Raw genomic sequence first — 24,254 nt, forward strand, 5'->3', positions numbered from 1 at the left:
ATGTCAAGGAGGAAACATGAAGAAAACCACATCAAGGAATATTTAATCAAATTGCCGACAACCACTGTCAAAGAAAACCTGCGGCAGACAGAGAAAGACACAGTATGCACCAAGGAACAGAGGTAAGAAAGAATGCCTGCTTCCGGTCAGAACACGCATCGGAAGACAATGACCTGACAGTGTTAAAGTACTAGAGAAAGCAAAAGTCAACCTAGAATTACATACTTAGCAAATATGTAACATTTTTTGACAGACAAAACCTGAAAGGATTTACCACTAATTGACATGTACTGCAGGAAAGATAAAAGACATTCTTTAGACAGAAGAAAAAATGCCATCAGGTGGGAATAGGTTTATATGTAGAAATAAAGACCACCACAACCTGGAAACATGAGGATAAAAATACTTTCCTAATTTTCAGAACTCAAAAAAAAGGTAAATTATGTTTTAAAACGACAGTATACTGTGAGATTTATACTATATGATGATAATACCGCAAAAGATGAAAGGTAAAAATAAAAAGTTGTTATAAGATTCTTGTAATATATATGAAGTAAATGTTATTTTTTGAAGGTAGACTGTAATAGATAAAGTCAAAGATGTATGTTGAACAAAACAGAAACAGACTTATAGCTGTCATTGGGGAGGAGGTATGGGAGCTGGGTGAAAAAGGTGAAGGGATTAAGCAGAAAACAACCCAACACACTCATAGACACAGTATGGTGATTACCAGAAGGCAAGCGGTTTGGGGGGAGGCAAGAGAGGGTAAAGAGGGGACAAATGGTAATGGAAAGAGACATGACTTGGGTTGGTGAACATACAATACAATATACAGATGATGTACTATAGAATTGTACCCCTGAAACCTATATAATTTTATTAATCAATGTAACCCCAATAAATTCAATTAAGAAAAAAGATCTCTGTTGTAATGCAAAAGCAACCACACACCCATAGAAAAGAGCACGGCTAATAAACCAGTAAAGTAGATAGAATGGAATCACTATAGATATACAATTAATCTAAAGAAAGCAACTGAAGTAGAAAAAAGGAAAACACATACTGGAGAACTAGTTAGCAAAGAGTCACATTGTACATTTAATCACAGCCATATCAATAATAGTATTAACAATGGTCTAATCATTACAATCAAAGGGCAGAGATTAGTGGATTGGATATAAAGTCAAGACCCAAGTATATGATGTCTACAAGAAATCCACTTTAAATATAAAGACACAGAAAAGTTATAAGAAAAGGAACAAAAAAGATACTATGCAAACACAATAAATAGAAATACGAGTGGCTATATTAATATCCAAGTAAAATTCAAAATAAAGGAATATTATTTGGAATAAAGACAAACACTGCACATACATCACCTCACTGCACAATAATTCATCAAGAGGACAAAACAATCCTAAATATTTTTCCATCTTTTAACACTACTTTAAAATAAGCAAACCAAATCCTAATAAAATTCAAATACCCAAATCTACAATTACAGCTAGACTGTAACAGCACTTTCTCAATAATTGATAGAACAAATAGATGAAAAATAAGCTACAGAAGATTTGAACAGTACTGTTAACCAACATGGCTTACTTCCCATCTATAGAACACTGACACATGGTTTAAAAATGACCCAACAATACACTGTCTAGAATAAATTCAATTCATAAAAATATTCAAATTGTATTCTTCCTTATAAGGAAGGTATCATTTTTCTCTTGTTGCTTTTATGATTTTTAATTTGTCTTTCGTTTTCAGAAGTTTGAAAGTCAAGGTGTTTTTCTCATGAATTCCTTTAGGTTTATCCTGTATGGAGTTTGCCCAGCTTCTTAAATCTGTGGGTTTATGTCTTTCACCAAATTTGGGAAATTTTTAGCCATTTCTTTGGAAAAAAATAATTTTATTGATTTTTTTAACAGAGAGAGGAAGGGAGAGGGAGAGACAAAGAGAAACATCTATGTGAAAACTTCGATTTCTTTTATTGGGAATGGTACTAGAAACTACTTGTAGATTTATTTAGACTTTCTGTTTCTTTAGTACTTTATATATATCACCTCACTGCTTTCTGGTCTCCAAAGTTTCTAGAGGGAGAAAATAGCTGAAAATTGTATTGAGGATCCTTGTTTGTGACAGGTTACTTATCTCATTGCTTTTATGATTCTCTTTTGACTGATTATGTGCTTCAATTTGCATCTCTTTGGGGCTTATCCTCCTTGGGGTTCACTAAGCCTGTTGGATTTGTAGATTCATGTATTACATCAGATTTGGAAAGTTTTAAGCCATTATCTCTTCAAATTCCTTTCTGCCCCTTTCTCTCTTCTCCCTTTGGGACTCCTGTTTGCTTCCACTGTTCTGTCGATCGTGTTCTACAAGTGCCACAGTCCTCTTCAGTCTTTTTCCTCTGTGCTCCCTCAGGTTCAGTCATTTCAGTGTCCTCAGTTCAAGGTCGCTGTGTTTTCTGCCTGCAGACTATCTGCTGTTGAAGCCCAGCAGTACACCCTTCACTTCTTTAGAAACTGTATTTTTCAACTGCAGAATCTGTTTGTTTTCTTTTTGTGATTACCCTCCCTTTGTTAGTATTCTCATTTAGTACTATTTTGTTTTCTTGGTGGTTTTTAGTTATTTCTTCCAGGTTTTCTCTTAGCTCTTCAGTCATTTAAGACAATTATTTTTAAGTGATGTTCAGTAAGTCGGTATGAACTTCCTCAGGGACTGCTTCTGTCAATGTATTCTATTCCTTTCAATGAGCCATGTTTTCCTGTTTCTTTATATGCTTTGTGATTTTTTATAAAATTGGGCATTTGACTATTATGTGGTAAAACTTTGAAAATCAAATTCTCCCTTCCCCAGGGCTTGCTCCTTTTTAAAAAAGTGTTTAAGGCTATAGTTATCCTTTTGAGACTTTTCCAAATTATTTTTTCAAAGTCAACTCCCTGTAGTGTATGATCCCTGAAGTCTCTCTTTAGTTTATATTCAGCTAATATTTTGACACTGATTCTCTTGAATGTTAGGAGCTGTAACAAAAAAAAAACAACCCAAATGGAACAACACAAGAAAGAGAAGGATGGTCTTTCCCAGCCTTTGCACACTGGCTCTATTCTGGGCACTTCACCACTTCCCTAGGTTTGCTGAGCACAGAAATCAGCCAGAGGGGAAAGTATAACATCTTCTCGGGTCTTTTCTGAGAATGTCTTGCCCAGGCATGTGTGCGGCTTTCTAAATTTTCCCATGGACTCACCTGTGGGTCTTAGGTCTATTGTATATTTCCACTCATAATCTCTTGCCCCAGGCATCTATGACTTGCAGTCCGCCTTGTGCCTTTCTCAGTTTTCCTTCCTGCATTCTGTGTTGTATGAAACAGATGAGTACCTTTGAGTCAAGTCTTTCAGGTATCCCCCACACAGGTCACACAGATGAACATAATAATTTGCAAATAAAGTGTATTCTGCTCCATTTGGTTCAAGGGAGGACCTGGGAACTGTACTGCCACCTGCTCAAGTCCAATACCACCACTGTGCTGGGCTGTGAGAGGGGTAGGGGTGAGTAAAATACACAAGACTTTCTTAGCATTTTGAAGACGACTTTTTCTTGATTGTGTGTTTGGTTAATACAAACATTTGTTTTCCAGAGGTCTGACAAAGTTGGTTCAGACAGCTTTTAAAAAATGCTTACATGGGGGAAGGACAGCCTGGAGTATCCCAGTCCACCAGTTAGCTGACATTAGTCTCTCTTACTGTTTAGAGTTCTTTGTATATTCTGAGTACAAGTCCTTTATAAGGTATTTGATTAGCAAATTATTTTCTCCCAGTCTGTGGCTTGTGTTTTCATTCTCTTAAGTTGTTGTGTTTTTTTTAAAAAGCAAATATTTTTAATTTTAATGAAGTCCAACATATCAATGTTTTTTCTTCCATGGATTATCTTTTGGTATATGGATACACTCATCAACATTTCAGCTCACAGATTTTTCTCCTGTTTTTAGCTTCTAGAAGCTTTTCTTTAGAATTTTACATTTTAGGTCTATCATCCATTTTGAGTTCACTTCTGTGTAAGATATGTAACCTAAGTGAGTTTCACTTTCCTAACATACAGAAATCCAGTTGTTCCAGTACTATTTGATGAAAGGCTATCCTTTCCCCATTGACTTGCCTTTGCACTTTTGTCCAAGCTCACTTGATGGTATTTGTGTGGATCTTGGCCCTCCATTCTGTTTCACTGAACAAGTATTCTTTTGCCAATATCATATGCCTTAAAATTGGGAAATATTGGTTTTCTACCTTTGTTCTTTTTCAGGTTTATTTTGGCTATTGTCCTTTGGTTTTCCATACGTTTTTAGAATCAGTTTGTTGATTAAAAACTTGCTGGGATCATGATTGAGACCGTCTTGAAAGTATACATCAAGTTTGAGAGAGCTGACATCTTAACCATAGTGACTCGTCCAATCGATGGATATGAAACATCTCTTCATTACTTAGATGTTCTTTGATTTCTTTCATCACTCTCTTACAGTTTTCTGCATACACATTTAGTATTTTGTTAGTTTTATCCCTAAGTACTTCCTCTTTTTTAGAGCAACTGCTAACAGTTTTTTTTTTAAAAGTTCCAATTGTTTGCTTCTCAAATATAGAACAGCAATTAACTTTTGTAAATTGAACTTGCATCTTATAAAATTACTATATTCACTTATATGCAGGAAGATTTTGGGGGTTTTCTATGTAGAAAATTATATCCTCTGCAAACAAAGTTTTATTTATTCCTTTTCAATCTGTATGCTTTTCCCTCTTTCTTGTCTTATTGTGGTAGCTAGGAGTTCCAGTAAGACACTGACTTACAGTGATGAGAAATGAAATTCTTTACTTATTCCCTAACTTAGAGAAGAGTGTTGTTGCCCAGTAATTATGATGTTAGCACTAGGCCTTTTATATATACCCTTTATTAGAGTATTCCTAATTTTTTGAGAGTGCTGTGTGTTTTAAATTTTTTTTATGAATGATATCTTAGTCCATTCAGGCTGCTATTAAAAAAATGCCATAGACTGGGTGGCTTATAAATAACACACACTTAGTTCTCACAGTTCTGGAGGCTAGGAAGTCCAAGATCATGCTTCTAGTACATTCAGTTTGTAGTGAGGGCCTACTTTGTGACTCTTGCCATGTCCTCACATGCTGGAAAGGGTGAGTGAGCTCTCTGGGGTCTCTTTACAAGGGCACTATTCCTGTTCATGATGAACTCATCATCTCCCAGAAGCCCCCACTTCCAAATACCATCACGCTAGGGGTTAGGATTTCAACATATTAATTTTGTGGGGAAACACATTCAGTTCGTTGCAAATGAATTGAGAATTTAGTGGTATTCTTTTATTCTTACTGATATGATCATGTAGTATTTCTTACTGTCTGACCAATGATTTACATTGGTCAGTTTATGTAGACACAGCCTTGCATTTCTGAAATGAAACCCATTTGGATATATTACCCTTTAATATATTGCTGAATTTGGTTTCCTAGATTTTATAAAAGGTTTTTGGGCCCGGATGGCGAGGCTCAGCGGTTCAGCATTTACCTATGATCCAGGAGATTGCCACTGGATTCCTGGTCAGGGCACATCCCCAGCAGGGGGCGTGCAGGACACAGCCCATCAACGACTCTCTCTTATCATTGATGTTTCTCTCTCTCTTCCTTCCTCTCTCTGAAATCAATAAAAATATATTTTTTTTAAAAATTGGGGATCTATGTTCATGAGAAATATTAGTTGGTAGTTTTCTCAATGATTATTAGAATAATACTGGACTCATGAAATGGTTGGGAAGTGTTTGCTCCTCTTTACTTTTCTGGAGCAGTTTGTATAGAATTGGCATTATTTCTTAAAAGTTTTGTAGAATTGACTAGTGAAATCAACTAGGTCTGGTGTTCTCCTTTTCAGATTTTTAAACTCGAATTTCAGTTTCTTTTATAGATATAGGACTAGTGAAGTTATGTATTTCATCATGAGTATATATGGAAGTTTGTGTTTCAAGGAACTGGTCTGTTTTATCCAAATAATCAAATGTATGGGCACAGAGTTGTTTGTAGTATTAACTTATTACACATTCAGTTTCTGTGGGATCAGAAGTGATGACCCCTCTTTCATATTTGATATTGGTAACTTGTGTCTTTCCTCTTTTCTCTTTGTTAGTCTGGCAAGAGATTAATACACTTACTGATCTTTTCAAAAAACTTGTCTTATTTTAAAAATTTTTATCTATTATTTTTCTATTTTCAATTTCAGTGATTTCTGCTCTAATTTTTATTTCATTTTGCTGCTTTAGGTTTAATTTTTCTCCTTTCTCTAGTTTCCTGAGGTGGAAACTTAGGTTACTGATTTTAGATTTTTCTTGTTTTCCATTATATGCACTTATTGCTATAAACTAACCTCTGAGTGCTGCTTTACGTGCATCTCACAAATTTATTTTCATTTTCAGAGAAATTTCAAATTTTTCCTTGACTTATCTGACCCATACATTATTTAGAATTGTATTTGTTAATTTCCAGATATTTAGGAATATTCCAGCTATCTGTCTGTACTTGATTTCTTATCTACTTCCAGTGTGGTGTGAGAACATTCCATTGCTTTTCAGAGGGAGGGAGGGAGGGAGGGAGGGAGGGAGGGAGGGAGGGACAATGTGAGAAGCAAACAACTGGTTGCCTCCTACATGCGCCCTGAACAGGGCTGGGGATCAAGCCTACAACCGAGGTATGTGTCATTGGCAGGAATTGAACCTGGGACCCTTCAGTCCAGGAGCCGATGCTCTAACCATGGAGCCAAACCGGCTAGGGCTGAGAACATATTTTTAATTTCTACACATAAAGTTTAGGCCTTATGGCCTAAAAGGTGTTTCATTTTGGTGAATGTCTCATGTATACTTCAGAAGAATTTGTATTTTCCTGCTGTTGGAACAGTCTATATATATGTCAGTAGATACAAGTTGATTGATAGTGTTGTCCACGCTATCTTTATCCTTACTAATTTTCTGCCTTCCTGATTAACACTGACAGAACAGATTTTAAGGTTCCAACTCTACTATAGTGGATATGTCTACTTCTCTTTTCAGTGCCATCAATTTTTTGCCTCATGTATTTTGAAGCTCTGGTATTAGGTGCATAAATGTTTAGAACTGTTATGTCTTTTTAGAGAGCTGACCCCTTTGTCAGTATGCAGTGTTCCTTTATCTTTGGTAATCTTCCATGTTTTAAAGTATACTTTGAAACCAATATAGTTACTTCAGTTTTCTTTTGATTAGTATAGCATGTTATATATTTCTATATCTACTTACTCTTAACCTGAGTCTTCATATTTATAACGTGTTTCTTGTAGACATCATAGAGTTGGGCCTTACTTTTTCAACCAATCTGACAATCTCTGTTTTTCACACGGTGTTTTTAGACCATTCACACTTACAGTGATTTACTGACCCAGATGGACTAAATTTTCGTACCTTCTGTTCATTGCATTTGTTCTTTGTTTTTCCCCACCAATTCCCTTTTTTCCTTCTCTGCTTTTAAGGATCATTTTATATGAATCCATTTTTATTTCTTCTCTTGTTTTATCATTTATACTTCTTTTAAAATCTTATTAGTGGCTGCCTAGTATTAACAATATACATTTTTAAGTAATCTATGTTTACCTTATAATAACATTATAATAATGCCACTTTTCATGTAGTACATTTACCTTAGAGTACGCCCTGTGGCTCTTGCCATCCCTCGTGGTATTGCTGTCATTAACTTACCCATACGCTATCATCACCTCATACACTGTTATTAGTACTTGCACCCGGGACATTCTAGGCATTATGTTATTAAACTCTGGATCTTCTTTATCTTCTGTTTTAGTAGGCTTCCTGGGACATTGGCAGCTAGAGAGGGAGATACTGTCTTTTTTGGCTGGGTGAGGTTTGAAGTCCAGGTTCTCTACTTGGACTCTACTGACACCACGGGGTAGGAACTGGAGCCACTTTTTGCTGCTAGTCAGTGATGAAAGCCTTGGCTCTCCAGTAGGCCTCTCTGGCATCACCCTATTGGAAACGAGGTACTTTGTTTCTGCAGAACAATGGTGGAAGTCAGTCTTTACTAATGGAGGTTGGCTTCCATTTTTTCCATGGTGTTTGACTGAAGTAAAACAGTTTCTAGTTTTCTATCTTTCTAGCTTGCCCCTTTCCTTTTCCTTACCTAGAGAAATCAGGCTTTACTCAGGATTTCCTGTCCATGGCCACTGGTGTTTCTGGGTTACTGATCTTATCCAGCACCCAAGCTCACACGTTATGCAAAATAAAATTGAGAAAACTGGGTGTTCTTTCTTGCGTTCTGTGAGGACTCTAAGGAAACCTGTCTGTTTCCTTATCTCCACTATCCAAAGTCTTATGTTTGTTTTATACATAATGTCTAGGATATTAGCTGTAGTTAAGGGGAAGAACAGGGTAAAGTAAGTCCACTCAGTTCATTAGTCTCCAAAATTTTCACATTTAAGGACTGCTTTTAAAATTGAGTGTAATTTTTTGCCCTGGCCACTATAGCTCAGTGGTTAGAGTGTTTGCCCATGCACCAAAGGGTCACAGGTTCTATTCCTGGTCAAGGGCATATACCAGGGTTGCAGATTTGATCTCTGGTCAGGGCGTGTGTGGGAGGCAGTCAGCCGATGTGTCTCTCTTTCCCTCCTTCCCTCCTTTCTACTCTCCTTAAAAAAATCAAAGAAAAAAAAATCCTCAGGTGAGGATTAACAAAAAATAAAATAAAATTTGGTGTAATTTTTAAATATATAAAATATTTTGTAGTTCAAAAACCCAAAGTACATAAAAAGGTATATTCAAAGTCTCAATTACATTCATGTCCCCTCCACTCATTGCCCTCTTGCCCCATTTTTTATTACTTTCTGATTATTCTTCCAGTATTTCATTTTTGCCAATATAAGCAATTACATATATTCTTGTCTCTCTTCCTTTTTTCCTCAAAATATAGCTTTCTATGCACACTGTTCTGGTTCTCTTCTTTTTGACTTAAAATATATTAAATATTACTCCTATCTGTATGTAAATTCTTGCCCGTACATAGTATTAATTCGAGGGTAGATATAATACAAATTTAGTCAAGTAGACAATGATGACCAACATTTGGGTTGTTCATATTTTACTGCTACTACCAACAATGCTATAATGAATAACCTTGTATACATATCATTTTGTACCTGAGCTTTAAGATAGACTCCTAGCCTTGATGATGTGATGGTTATATGAGTGTGTATGCGATATAATTCATCTAGATGTCCACTTAAAATCTGTGAGTTTTACTGTATGCAAATTATTCCTCAATAAAGTTTATTTAAAAATTGACCAAAATGGTCAACAATTTTGGGGTAAAAAATGATAGACTCCTAGATTTGAGATTGCTGGGTAGAAGTTAATACATCTGAAATTATTTTAGTACTAAAAATGTTCATTTCTTAAAGGTAGATCCCATTGTGTAACTATTTTTCTTGATACCCTCAATGGCTACCTACTGATTAAAAACTTCAGAATATGGCCTCAAGAAAATACATTCTCTTGGGCCTTTTCTCATATCTTATACCACATGCCATCTTGATTTCTTTGTTCTAACCTTACTAATCTTGTTTTTAAGACTCTGTACTCACTATCTTTTGTTTTACCAAGGATCTTGGCACTTGTTCTTTTCACTGCTTAGAATGCTCATATTTCCTTATTTTACTTATTCCTACACTTTTCTTATAGCTTTGCCCAAGCATCACTTTAACTTAACATTTCTTTATCTTTGAGTTTGAAAAACTTCATAAATACTGTAAAAAGTCCAGTGAACCCCTCCCCTGATGTATCCTTCATCAAGCTTCAACAAATAGCGTACATTCCTCTATGAAAATGTTTCATTGAGCTCCTTGAAGTCAAGTAGTGCTATTTGAGAAACTTCATTGTATACTTTGCTTCCTGCTGCTTATCAAATTTACAGTTACATTTGTTTATATGATTTAATTAATTTTAATTTTCTCCCCAAATGCTGAGCTTCCTGAAAGCAGAGATGTTTTGTATTTTGTTCACAATTACTTTTCTAGTATTTAGTTCAATGCTTGAACTGAGTGTTCAAACCACCCTATGAAAATTAAATGTCAAATATCTTGAGAACTGCTACCAAACAGTGGATTTTAAGTAAATCGTTGTTATGCTTTATTTGCATTTCAAGATCACATGCTGTAAATCATGGTTCTATCAGAGGAGATGTATGAGGAAATATAAATTAAGGATTTGTTTTAGTGACTGGATACACAATTTGTACAATCCAGCTAAAGCAGTGTTGAGAGAAAAATTCATATCACTAAATGCTTATGTCAGACAAGAGGAAACAAATCAATAGTCTATGATCTCACATGAAGAAACTATAAAAGACCACAACAAATCCAACTTAAACAGAAGGAAAAATAAAAAGCAGAAATCAGTATAATTGAAACAAACAAACAATAGAGAAAAATCAATGATAAAAGAAGCTGGTTGGAAAGAGCAATAAAACTTACAAACCTCTAGCAACAATGAACGAGTAAAAGGGGTGAATATAGAAATAATGACAAATTAAAGAGGGATTTACATACAGACCCTACAGACATCAAAATAAGATAATAGTGTGAATGACTCTATGCATATAAACCTGATAAGTTAGATAAAATGGACTAAATGCTAGAAAAGCAAAAATATTATAATTCACCCAACAGAGATAACTTGAATAGTACAGTAACTATTAAAGAAACTGAATTTGTAATGTAAAATACCCCAAAAGAGAAATCTTCAGGCCCAGATGCTTTTGCTAGAGAATTCTACCAAACATTTAAAAAAGAATCAACACCACTTATACACAATCTCTTCCAGAAAAATGGAAGAGGAGGGAACAATTTTCAACTAATTTTATGACGCCAGCATTATCCTGATATGAATACTAGACGAAGACAGTACAAAACTACAAATCAACTTCTCTCATGAATAGAGATGCAAAAGTACTTTAGTCCTGGCAGGTGGCTCAGCTGGTTGGAGCATCGCCCCGTAAACCAAAAGGTTGCAGGTTCGATCCCCAGTCGGGGTGTGTATGAGAAGCAACCGATAGATGTTTCTCTTAAATAAATGTTTCTCTCTCTCTAAAATCAATAAAAACATATCCTTTGTGATGATTTTAAAAAGCTACTTTAAATTGAGCAATAAATAAAAAGGATTATACTACATGACCAAGTAAGGTTTACTCCAAGTATTCAAGGCTGATTCAAGAGTCAAAAATGGAGTAAATAAGCAAAACCACATACAGCTGTAGATACAAAAAAAAAAAAAGGATTTGACAAAATTCAATATATACTCATGATAAATACTCTCTGGAAACTAGAATAGAGGGGACTTTCCTTAGGTTGATGAGGAATACCTGTAAGGACCTCCTGCTAAATAACATCACCTGGTAAAAGACTGGATGCTTTCCCTCTGAGGTTGGAAATAAGGGCAGTATGTCTGCTTTTGCGATCCTAAGAAAGTTCAGAAAGGTCTCAGCATAAAAGAACAACATATAAAAGTATTTCTAATAAACAATTGATAGGAAACAGAATTTAAAATACAGTTACTTAAAATAATGAAATAGTTATAAACCTAACAAAACACATATAGATCTTTTCTGCTTCAAACTACAAAATACTGATTAAAAAATCAAAGATCTCAATAAATGTATATATAGTTTTTATGAATTGTAACACAGTAAAAATATTAACTCTTATAAAATTGATAACTTACATGTTGAATATAATTCCTATCAAACACCAAGGTTTTTTTTAACATAATGACATTATTCCAAAATTTATATGTAAAACAGCTAAGACAACATTTTAAAAAGAAGTATTGTTCTTAGCTTTTTCTGACTGACTTATTTCACTTAGCACAATATTCTCCAGGTCCATCCATGTTGTTGCAAATGGCAGTATTTCACCCTTTCTTATGGCTGAGTAGTATTCCACTGTGTGCATGTCCCACATCTTTATCCAGTCCTCTATCGCAGGACACTTTGGTTGTTTCCATGTCTTGGCCACCATGGGATATAAAACTGAAACTCATGACACAAACAGCAGTGTGGTGGTTGCCAGAGGAAAGGGAGTAGAGGTGAAGGGGGTCCTAATATATGGTGACAGGAGATTTGGCTTTGGGTGGTGGGCACACAGTGCAATATATAGGTCTTGTAACATAGAAACCCATACTTGAAACCTATATGCTCATATTAACCACTGTCACCCCAATAAATTTAATTTTTAAAATAGGAAAAAAAGAAGGTTTGAAGCATCACTCTACCTGATTTAGACAACCAAGAAACAGACCCACACAGGTACAGCCTACTGATTTTTAAGAAAGATACAAATGCAGTTCAATGGAAGAAAGATAATGGTACATGAGCAAATGCATAGAAAATAGGAGAAAAATAGATCTCTACTTAAACCGCACTCACTATACAAAAATTAACTCCAAATGTACCATACATTTAGATATAAACATAAAATGACATAATTTTTAAAATTTGGAGAAAACCTTTGGACCAAAGACTTGGTGAACTGTCCTTAGACATAACAACAACAAAAGCCCTCATAAATTGTACTACATCAAAATTAAAAATGTAGGCTCTGCAAAAGACCTTCTGAAGAGGGTGAAACGACAAATCACAGACTAGTATAAAAATGTGCAAACCACATATTTGATACATAACTCATATCTAGACTATATAAACTCGCAAAGCCTGCAATTAAGAAACATACAGGAGAGTGTAGTACAAGATGGCGAGGACTAGGTCCCCACCCGCCAACAATGACCTAACAAATACCCAGCAATGAAAAGATCTGGGACAGTTCTAGAGTATAATTAAGACATTGTGGCAACCTAGTGGAGCACAAAAACTGACAGCCACATCGGAAAGCATAGAAGGCACTTTGCATGAGTCACCCCATCTCCTAGCCTGGCCCAGCTTGGTGCCAAGAGGCATTCCCTCAGCCATGACCTCCTCCAGCGGGGGAAAGGGAGAGGAAAGGACCCCTGCAGCCTGTGCCACCAAGTATTCCAATAGCCCTTGCTGTTGCAATAGACACAACTTCCTCTACTTAGGACATTCACAGTGTGCCTAATTATCCCAGCTGATGGACCTGCCTGAAGTCCATGCTGCTGTGACTCGAGCAGGAGATGCTACTATGCTACCTTTGGGGCTGGAACTCCCCTATCTTCTCCTACCACATCCTGGAGACACCATGCACATGCTCAAGTCCTGGACGCTGGCATTGCCACTGTGCATGCCTATACTTTGGCACTGATGTACCCCAGCAGGGGAAAAGGACAGCAAGAGGAATACAAAAGCTTTTGCCACCAAAGACCCTACCAACCACTGTTGTCAAGGACCTGTCCCCCACACCCAAGCTCTGTCTTTGCTGATGCTGATAGAACTGCCCAGAGTTGACACTGCTGTTGCTCCCCTAACCCTGAGTCAGAGCTGCTGTACCCAACCCAACTGTCACCCTCATACCCATCCATAGGTAAATGTCTTACCCTACTGAATCCAGTCCATAAAGTCTGAAAGAGGTGGCTGCTCTTTAACATGTGAAGACATTAGCACAAAGCCACAAGGAACATAGCCTCTTCAATAAATGATGCTGAGAAAATTGGACAGTTACATGCAAATAAAATGAAACTAGACCACCAACTTTCACCATACACAAAAATAAACTCAAAATGAATAAAAGATTTAAATGTAAGTCGTGAAACTATAAAAATCCTGGGAGAAAGCATAGGCAGTAAAGTCACAGACAACTCACTTAGTGAAATTTTCACTAATACATCTCCTAGGGCAAGAGAAACATAAGAAAAAATAAACATATGGGACTACATCAAACTAAAAAGCTTCTGCACAGCAAAAGAAAACAGATTCAAAATACAAAGGAACCCCACAGTCTGGGAAAACATATTTGCCAAGAATGTATCTGATAAGGGGCTAATTTCCAAAGTACACAAAGAACTCATACTACTCAGCAAGAGGAAGACAAACAACCCAATTAAAAACTGGGCAAAGGACCTGAATAGACACTTCTCCAAAGAGGACATCGAGATGGCCAAGAGACATATGAAAAAATGCTCTACTTTGCTAATCATCAGGGAGATGGAAATTAAAACCATAATGAGGTATCACTTCACACCTGTCAGAATGGCTGCCATCAACAAATCAACAAATGACATGTGCTGGCGAGGATGTGGAGAAAGGGAAACCTTAGTACACTGCTGGTGGGAATGCAGACTGGTGCAACCACTATGAAAAACAGTATGGAGGTTCCTCAAAAAATTAAAAATGGAGCTGCCTTTTGACCTAGTGATCCCACTTAGAGAAATATATCCTAAGAATCCTGAAACACTAATCAGAAAGAATAAATGCACCCCTATGTTCATAGCAGTGCAATTTACAATAGCTAAGATCTGGAAACAGCCCAAATGCCCATCAGTAGATGAATGGACAAAAACGCTGTGGGACATTTACACCATGGAATATTATTATGCAGCTGTGAAGAAGAAGAATCTAGTACTGCTTGGGACAGTATGGAAGGACCTGGAGAAAATTATGCTAAGTGAAATAAGCCAGGCAGAGAACGACAAACATCACATGATCTCACTTATATGTGGAATCTAAAGAACTTAATAAACTGATGATTCAATGACATGGATCAGAATGATGAATCTCAGAGGGATGGGGGGGGTGGAGGGGGAGAGTTTAACCAAAGAACTTATATGCATATATGCACAATCCAAGGACATGGACAATGGTATGGAGAGGGACTGGAGAAGTAGGTGGGACTGGGTGGAATGGGTCATTGGGGAGAAAAAGGGACATTTGTAATATTTTGAACAAAAATAATAGTAATAATAATAATAAACAAATAAAACACCTTGAGTTCTAAAAAAAATCAAGGACACATGATACCACCAAAGGAAAACAATAAACTGCCTGTAACTAACTCCAAAGATATGGAGATCTAAGAGCTGGCCGACAAAGAATTAAAAATAATTGTTTTAAGAAAGATCAGTGAGCTATAAGAGAACACAGACAATTAAACGAAATCAGGAAAACATAGGAACAAAACTAGAAGTTCAACAAAGAGACAGAAATCATAGAAAAGAATCAAAAAGACATTCTGGAGCTGAAGAACATATTAAATTAAATAGAGAGTGTCAACAGCAGATTCAATCAAGGAGAAGAAATAATTTGTGAATTCAAAGATAAGTCATTTGAAATTGTTCAGTCAGAGGCAAAAAAAGAATTAAAAAGAGTGAAGAATGCCTTTTCAATTTATGGTACACAAACAAAAAACCCAATATACATGTTCTGGGAGTCTCAGGAGAAGAGAGAGAGAAAAGGGCAAGAAGTTTAGTTAAAGAAATTATGGCTAAAAAGTTCTCAAATATTGTGAGGGAAATGGACATCCAGATTCATGAAGCTCAAAGGAACCCCCAAAAGATCAAAAGAACCCTCAAAAGTAGAGTACACTGTTTAATTAGGAGAGTTCTTCAAATCAAAATGAAAACACATTAAACATGCAAAAGTGTATGAAAGCATAAATTTCACTAATAAAGGTAAATAAACAGATAAATACAGCGCTAGCCAGTTCTGCGCAGTGGTTAGAACGTCGGCCAGCACACTGAAGTGTCTAGGGTTCGATTCCAGTCAAGGGCATATACCTGGCCTTGTATGGGAGGCAATGAATGGATGTGTCTATCCCACATTGATGTTTCTCTCTCTCTCTCTCTACCCCTTCCACTCTTAAAAGCAGTGGAAAAAATATCCTCCGGTGAGGATTTAAAAAAACACACAAAAACCCAAACAAATACAAAATAATGTTACACTATAATGGTGGCACATAAATTACTATTAATTCTAGTATAAAAAATTAAAAGAAAATTAAAAATAATCAAAATGATTACAAGAACATAAAGTATGGAAAGATTAAACGTGTAGAGTTTTTGTGTGCAACTGAGGTTAAGCTGTTATCAACTTAAAACAGATGGTTGTAACTTCAAGATATTTTATGCAACAATCAAGCTAATTTCAAACAAAAACCTATAATAAAAACATAAAAGGTAAAGTGAAAAGAATCAAAGTACTACAAAAATTATAAATGAAGACAGAAAGGTCTGACCAGACAAAACAACTGCAAAGGAGACAGAAAAAAATTAACAACATGGCGTTAGTAAGCTCTGATCTACCAATAATTACTTTAAATGTAAGTAGATTAAACTCTCAAATCAAAAGGCAAAGAATACCTGAATAGACAGAAAAACAAGATCCCAGAAATATGCTATCTACAAGAGGCTCATTTTAGAACTAAAGATATACATAGGCTGAAAGAGAAGGGATGGAAAAAGATATTCCATGCAAATAGTAAACAAAAGAAAGTAGAGGTGACTACACTTATATGAAACAGTATAGGAGGAATAAAGTTGGTGGCGTACTGAGTGGAAGCTACACTGACACTCTCTCAGGACCAATCTGGAATTACAACTAAAATAGACAAAAACCACCCTGAATAATCAACTGCAATTGAAGATGAGCTGGAGAGCACCCTCATAACAAGGGAAAAGTGAAGACTACATAGAGACTGGTACGAAGTGTGGAGGTGCAAGAGGGCTGGCTGGGCTCCCACAGGCAGCAGCTGAAGGTTCAGAGGGAGATCTCAGCTGTGGGGAGTTTCCCACTGAGGACTCTGGGGCCTAACCCTGAGTCTGGGCCTCCCAGCCAAGAGCACCAGAATAGAGAAAGGCTCCCACAGAACATCTGGCTGTGAAAAGCAGCCGGGTTTCAGTCTGCCAGGGAGAGATGGCTGGAAATGCAGGCACCCCCTTAAAGAGCCAACACACAAAGTTTCATGTGCAGCCACTCACCTTGGGCTCCAGGAGAGGGAGGGCAGAGTGGACTGGAGTTATGTGAGGAAAATCTAGGGTTGTGGGCTCTGGAGCTAGAGCTCAGAGGGCACCCCTCCAGGTTCTGAAACCTAGTCATTCCCCCATACTGCAGAGGCAGGCATTTACACTCCAAACAGCTTTTGCCTGAGGGGGAAGCAATTGCCCCACCCTGCTGGAAAACCTCTAGCCCTACCAGGGGGAGTTACTATAGCCTGAGGCTTATTAAGAGAATCAGATTAATCAGCCTGCAGACAGAGGCAGGCTTCAGGGTGCTTTGAGTCTTTGCCTAATGTGCTTCTGGACTTGGGCCTTGGAAAAGCAGACTCTGGTGTGCATCTTGGTCCTGTCCAACCACACCTAGACCTAGCAGAGGAGACCTCAAGCTGAGGGTTGTTGATAGCTCCAAACAGGGTACTCAAGGCCAGTCACAAACAGCGTCTGACATTGGCCTGCACCAGAGACTCTACAAAAAGACTGAGAGTTCTATCAGGCCTACCTAATACATAGAAACAAACCCAAATAGGCAGCCAAAATGGGGAGACAAAAGAAGCCCCAAATGAAAGAACAAGAAAAATCTCCAGAAAAAGAGCTAAATGGAATGGAGATAAATAATCTATCAGATACAGAGTTCAGGATACTGATTGTAAGCTATAAGAAAATAAGACCCAAATATATGCTGTCTACAAGAGACCCACATCAGAACAAAAGACTCACACAGGCTGGGGGGAAAAAATACCCCCAAACTTCTGGAGAACTTTGAAGGAGAGATCAACAGCAATACAGTCATAGTAGGGGACTTTGAACACCCCACTGACTTCACTGGATAGATCTTCGAGACAAAAAATCAACAAGGAAACAGTGACTCTGAATGACTCACTAGATCAGATGGATTTAATGGACATTTACAGAACATTCCACCACAAATCTGCAGAATAGGCATTCTCCTCAAGTCCACAGTGGACATTCTCAAAGATAGACCTCATGTTAGGACACAAAACCAGTCTCTACAAATTCAAGAAGAATGAAATCATCAAGCATCTCAGATCACAATGGCATGAAATTAGAAATCAACTACAGTAAAAACATTCAAAAACATTGAAACACATGGAGGCTAAATAGCATATTATTAAACAATGAATGGGTTACCAATAAGATCAAGGAAGAAATCAAAAACTCCCTGGAAACAAATGAAAATGAACACAACCACCCAATATCTATAGAACACAGAGAAAGCAGTCCTAAGAGGGAAGTTCATACCACTACAGGCCTACCTCAAAAAGCAAGAAAAATTTTTAGTGAACTATCTAACCCTAAAACTTAAAGAATTAGAAATCTCCCTTATGAGGACATCCGGACCAGGGCTTTTGTTTACTGTTTGTTTTTATTACTGCTTCAATTTCATCAGTTGTTATTAGTGTATTCAGGTTTTCTGATTCTTCCTGATTCAGTTTTACATGATCTCACTCATACACGGAATCTAATAAACAAAACAGACTGAGGAACAAAGTAGATCCAGAAACGTAGAAGCATGGAACAGACATGAATCTCAGTGGGAAGGTGGGGGTGGGGGAGTGGGTGGGAAGAGATAAATCAAAGAACTTATATCCATATATACATATCCCATGGACACAGACAACAGTGTGGTGAAGGCCTGGGGGGGAGAGGATGTGGGATGGAGGGGATCAATGGGGAAAAAGTGGGGGATATCTGTAATACTTTCAACAATAAAGATAAATTAAAAAAATATAATATAGACATTAAGAACTGTCTCTAGAGACAAAGGAAGTCATTATATAATGGTTAAAGGGTCTATTCCACAGGAAAATATAACAATAGTAAATACATACACACCCAACACCAGAGCATATGCATATATCTAATACTGGCAGATCTGAAGAGAGAAATGGAAATATTTATAGTGTTAAAATGTCTACACTATCCAAAGTGATCTACAGATTCAATCCAGTCCCTATAAAAATCCTAATGGCATTCTTTACAGAAATAGAAAAAACTACCTTAAAATTCATTTGGAACCACAAAAGACTCAGATAGCCAAAGCAGTCTTGAGAAAAAATAATGATGGAGGTATCATACTTCCTAATTGCAAAATATATTACAAAGCTATAGTAAAGATAGATACACAGACCAATGGAACAGTACAGAGAGCGCAGAAATATACTTCCACATCTGTGGTCAACTGGTCTTCAACAAGGGTGCCAAGAACACACAATGGGGATAGAATGGTCTCTTCAATAAATGGTGGAAGAAAACTGGATATCCACATGCAGAGTAATGAAACTGGATTCTTATTCACACTACATACAAAAATCAACTCAAGGTGGATTAGATACTTAAACGTAAGGACCTGAAATCATAAAAAAGAAAAAGAATAACAAGTGTTGGCAAGGATGTGAAGAAATTGGGACCCCCACATACTCTTGGTGGGGGTATTAAATTGGTTCAGTCATTATGGAAAACAGTATGAAAGTTCCTCAAAAAACTAAAAATATAACTACTTAATGATCCAGCAATCCCACTTCTGGGTATATATCCAAAGGAAATGAAATCAGGATCTCAAAGAGATATGTACACACATATGTTCACTGTAGCACTATTCACAACAGACACGCCATGGAAACAATCTGTCCATTGACAGATGAATGATTAAAGAAGATATGATATATCCAATTCAGCCATAAAAAGGAAGAAAATTCTGACATTTGCCCCAACATGGACAAAACCGGAATACATTTACTAAGTGAAACAAGTCAGACACAGGAAGACAAATATTGCATAACCTCACTGGAATATAAAAGTTAAATTCATAGAAAGAGAGCAGAATGGTGGTTTGTAAGGGCTAGGGAAATGGGAAATGGGGAGATGTTGGTAAAGGGTTACAAAGTTCAGTTATGCAAGATAAACTATGGAGATCTAATGTACAGCAATGTGACTATAGTTAATAATACTGTACAGTATACCTTGGAAATACTCTGGGTTCAGTTCCAGAACACCATAATAAAGTAAATATTACAATAAAGGGAATTGTAATCTTTTGCTGGAGGAGGGTCTTGCAAAATCTGTGAACTGCAATAAAATCAGGTATATCTGTACTTGAAATATGCCAAGAGGGTAGGTCTTTTTAAATTAAGTTTATTGGGGTGACAGTGGTCAATATGAACATATAGGTTTCAGGTGTGGGTTTCTATGGTACAAAATCTGTATATTGCTCTGTGTGCCCACCACTCAAAGTCATGTCTTCTCCCATCACCATATATTAAGACCCCCTTACTCCCCACACTCTTCCGTTTGACAACCACCACACTGCTGTTTGTGTCCACAAGTTTCAGTTTTATATCCTACATATGAGTGAAATCATATGGTTCTTAACTTTTTCTGACTGGCTTATTTCACTTAGCACAATATTCTCGAGGTCCATCCATGTTGTTGCAAATGGCAGTATTCCATCCTTTCTTATGGCTGAGTATTCCACTGTGTATCTGTCCCACACCATCTTTATCTAGTCCTCTATAACAGGACACTTGGGTTGTTTCCATGTCTTGGCCACTGCGAATAATGCTGCAATGAACACAGGGGTGCATATATCTTTTTCAAACACGTTTTTGAGTTTTCCAGGTATATACCCAGGAGAGGGATTGCTGGGTCGTATGGTAGCTCTACTCTTAATTTTCTGAGGAGTCGCCGGACTGCTTTCCATAGTGGTTGTACCAGTCTACATTTCCACCAGCAGTGAAGGAGGGTTCCCTTTTCTCCACAACCTCTCCAACACTTGTTATTGCTTGTCTTGTTGATAAAAACCACTCTAACCGGTGTGAGGTGGCATCTCCTTGTAGTTTTGATTTAGATTTCCCTAATTGTTAGTGAGGTTGAACATCTTTTCATGTATCTATTGGCTGTTCGTATGTCTCTTTGGGAGATGTGTCTGTTCAGGTCCTCTGCCCATTTTTGATTGGGTTGTTTGCTGTTGAATTTTATGAGTTCTTTATATATTTTGGAAATTAAACCTTTGTGGGAGCTAATGTTTGCAAATATCATCTCCCCTCTGTTGGCTGCCTCTGTGTTTTGTTGTCAGTTTCTTTTGCTGTGCAGAAGCTTTTTAGTTTGATATAGTCTCGTTCATTTATTGTTGCCTTTACTTCCTTTGCCTTTGGGGTGAAGTTCATAAAATGTTTTCTGTGACCAAGGTCCATAACTTTGGAGCCTATGTTTTCTTCTATGTAACTTACTGTTTTGGGTCTCGTATTTAGGTCTTTGATCCATTTTGAGTTAATTTTTGTATATGGGGACAAACTGTAATCCAGTTTCATTCTTTTGCATGTGGCTTTCCAGTTTTCCTAGCGCCATTTATTGAAGAGACTATCTTTACTCCATTGTGTGTTTCTGGCTCCTTTGTCTAAAATTATCTGCCCATATACATGTGGTTTTATATCTGGGCTTTCTATTCTGTTTCACTGATCTGTGTGTGTTTCTGTGCCAATACCACACTGTTTTGATCATTGTAGCTCTGTAGTATAATTTGAAGTCAGGTAGCATGATACTTCCAGCTTCGTTCTTTTTTCTCAGGATTGCTTTGGCTATTCAGGGTCTTTTATGGTTCCATACAAATCTGGTGATTTCTCGTTCTATATCTTTAAAAAATGACATTGGTATTTTGGTGGAGATTCCATTAAATCTGTATATTGCTTTGGGTAATGCAGCCATTTTAACTATGTTGATTCTTCCAATCCATGAACATGGGATATTTTTCCATTTTGTTGTGTCTATTTCAATCTCTTTTAATAATGCTTTGTGGTTTTCAGTATATAGGTCTTTCATGTTCTTTGTTAAATTTATTCCTAGGTATTTTATTCTTTTGGTTGTAATTGCAAAAGGAATTGGTTTTTTCATTTCTTTATCTGAAGTTTTGTTGTTGATTTTTGCATTGATTTTGTATCCTGCAATTTTACTGTAATTTTACTGTATTTGTTTATTGTTTCTAATAGTTTTTTGGTGGAGTCTTTAGGGTTTTTCTATATACAGAATTGTGTTGTCCACAAAAAGTGACAGTTTTACTTCTTCCTTCCCCATTTGGATGCCTTTTATGTCTTTCTCTTGCCTTATTGCTCTGGCCAGGACTTCCAGAACTATGTTGAATAAGAGTGGTGAGAGTGGACATCCTTGTCCTATTCCTGATCTTAGAGGAAAAGCTTTCTGTTTTTCACCATTGAGCTGAGGGTTTATTGTATATGGTATTTATTATATTAAGACACTTTTCTTCTACTCCTATTTTATTGTGTGTTTTAATCATAAATGGATGTGGTATCTCATCAAATGCTTTTTCTGCATCTGTTGATAAGATCATATGATTTTTATCCTTTGTTTTGTTAATGTGGTGTGTTACATTGATTGATTTACGTATATTAAGCCTCCCAAGAGGGTAGATCTTATGTGTTCTCAACCCATTCCCCAGAAGGTAACTATGTCAGATGATGGGTATGTAAATTAGCTTGATTGTGGCAATTATTTTACAATGTATTATGTATATCAAAACATCAAGTTTTATTATACCTTAAGTATACACAGTTTTATTTTGTCATTATACCTCAATAAAGATGGGGAAAAATGTACAACCACGAACAGACATTTACTATCTAATAATACATAAATGGCACATGAACACATGAAAAGATATTTAACATCACTCGCCATTAAGGAAATACAAATTAAGACCATGATGAGCTATCATTATACACCTATTACAGCCACTAATACAAAAAATAATGATAATACCAAGTCCTGGGAAGTATAGAAAGTAACTGAATCTCTCATACACTGCTGGTAGAAATGCAGGATGGTACCGCTACTCTGGAAAATAGTTTGGCAGTTTCTTAAAGAACAAAACATATACTCACCAAGCAGCCACAATCGCACTCCTGGGCATTTATCTCAGAGAACTAATTATGTTCACACAAAAAGCGGAACATGAACATTCACAGCAGCCTTATGTATGTATTATTATTTTATTTTGTGAATTCTTACTTGAAGGTATTTTTTTGTTGCTGTTAATCCTTACCCGAGGATATTTTTTCAATTGCTTTTTAGGGAAAGTGGAGGGGGGCAATGGACAGGGAGGGAGGGAGCAAGAGAGAGAAGGGAAGGGGAAAGAGAGCAAGAGAAAGAGAAACATACATGTGAGAGACACACATCAATTGGTTGCCTCCTGCCTGCTCCAACCTGCAACCCAGGTACATGCCCTTGACTGGGAATCAAACCCGAGACCCTTCTGTGCACTGTCCAAAGCTCTAACCACTGAACAACACTGGTCAGGGCCATAGCAGCTTTATTAAAATAGCCCAACCCTGGCTGGGTAGCTCAGTTGATTAGAGCATCATCCCGACATGCCAAGGTTTCGGGTTCGACCTTCAATCAGGGCACGTACTAGAATAAACCAATGAATGCATAAATAAGTGAAACAACAATCTGCTGTTTCTCTCTCTCTGTGTCTCTCTTCCTAAGAAATCAAAAAATAAATATTAAATCAATCAATAAATAAATAAAACAGCCCCAAATTAGAAACAACTAAAATGTCCTTTAATCTGTGAATGGCTAAACAAACTATGATACAGTCACCCAGTGGAATACCATTTTAGTAAATAAAAGAAATAAACTATTGGAACACACTAAAACTTGGATGGGTCTCAATTTCAACACATCAAATATTGTATAATTCCATTTATATGACGTTCTTGAAATGGCAAAACTGTAGAGATGAAGGGCATATTAGTAGCTAGCTGAGAGTAGGAATGGTGCAGGAGAGGGGCTAGATATGACTATAAAGAGGTGGCATGAGAGGAATCTTTGTGGTGATAGAATTGTTCTGTACTTTATTTGAGGTGGTGGTTACATGAATCTCCAAATGTGATAAAATGGCACAGAGCTATTCACACACATTGTACCAATGATATTTTACAAATGGTGTTGAGACTATATTATAGTCATGTAAGAAATAACCACTGGGGGAAAATTGTGAATACAATTGTGCTAATTCCTATGAATCTATAACTGTCATATACAAAGTATTTTTAAGTATATGCAAAAGCTAAAAACAATCTGAAAACATTTTCTTCTTAAGAAAGCAAGCAAGAGATGAAGAAAAAAAGGGTTTGCAAACATATATTTGATAACTGTCTAAACTCCTTCAGCTCAACAATAAGGCCAAAAATAAAAAAAACATCAAAACCAACAAAAACTAAACTAAAGTAAACAGAAAATG

The 24,254-nt window shown here is 36.7% G+C and overlaps 2 protein-coding genes across 5 annotated transcripts in view; one reads left to right on the top strand and one right to left on the bottom strand.

Moving 5' to 3' along the window:
• Positions 1 to 24,254, top strand: part of LOC107529881 (peroxiredoxin like 2C) — a 79,308-nt gene that overhangs the window by 21,921 nt on the left and 33,133 nt on the right. The window lies entirely within an intron of this gene.
• Positions 1 to 24,254, bottom strand: part of ZNF782 (zinc finger protein 782) — a 42,407-nt gene that overhangs the window by 13,197 nt on the left and 4,956 nt on the right. The gene's annotated exons all lie outside the window — the stretch shown is intronic.

This window comes from Miniopterus natalensis, chromosome 12, assembly GCF_054644295.1.
Source record: "Miniopterus natalensis isolate mMinNat1 chromosome 12, mMinNat1.hap1, whole genome shotgun sequence".
In the NCBI taxonomy this organism is placed as follows: Eukaryota; Metazoa; Chordata; class Mammalia; order Chiroptera; family Miniopteridae; genus Miniopterus; species Miniopterus natalensis.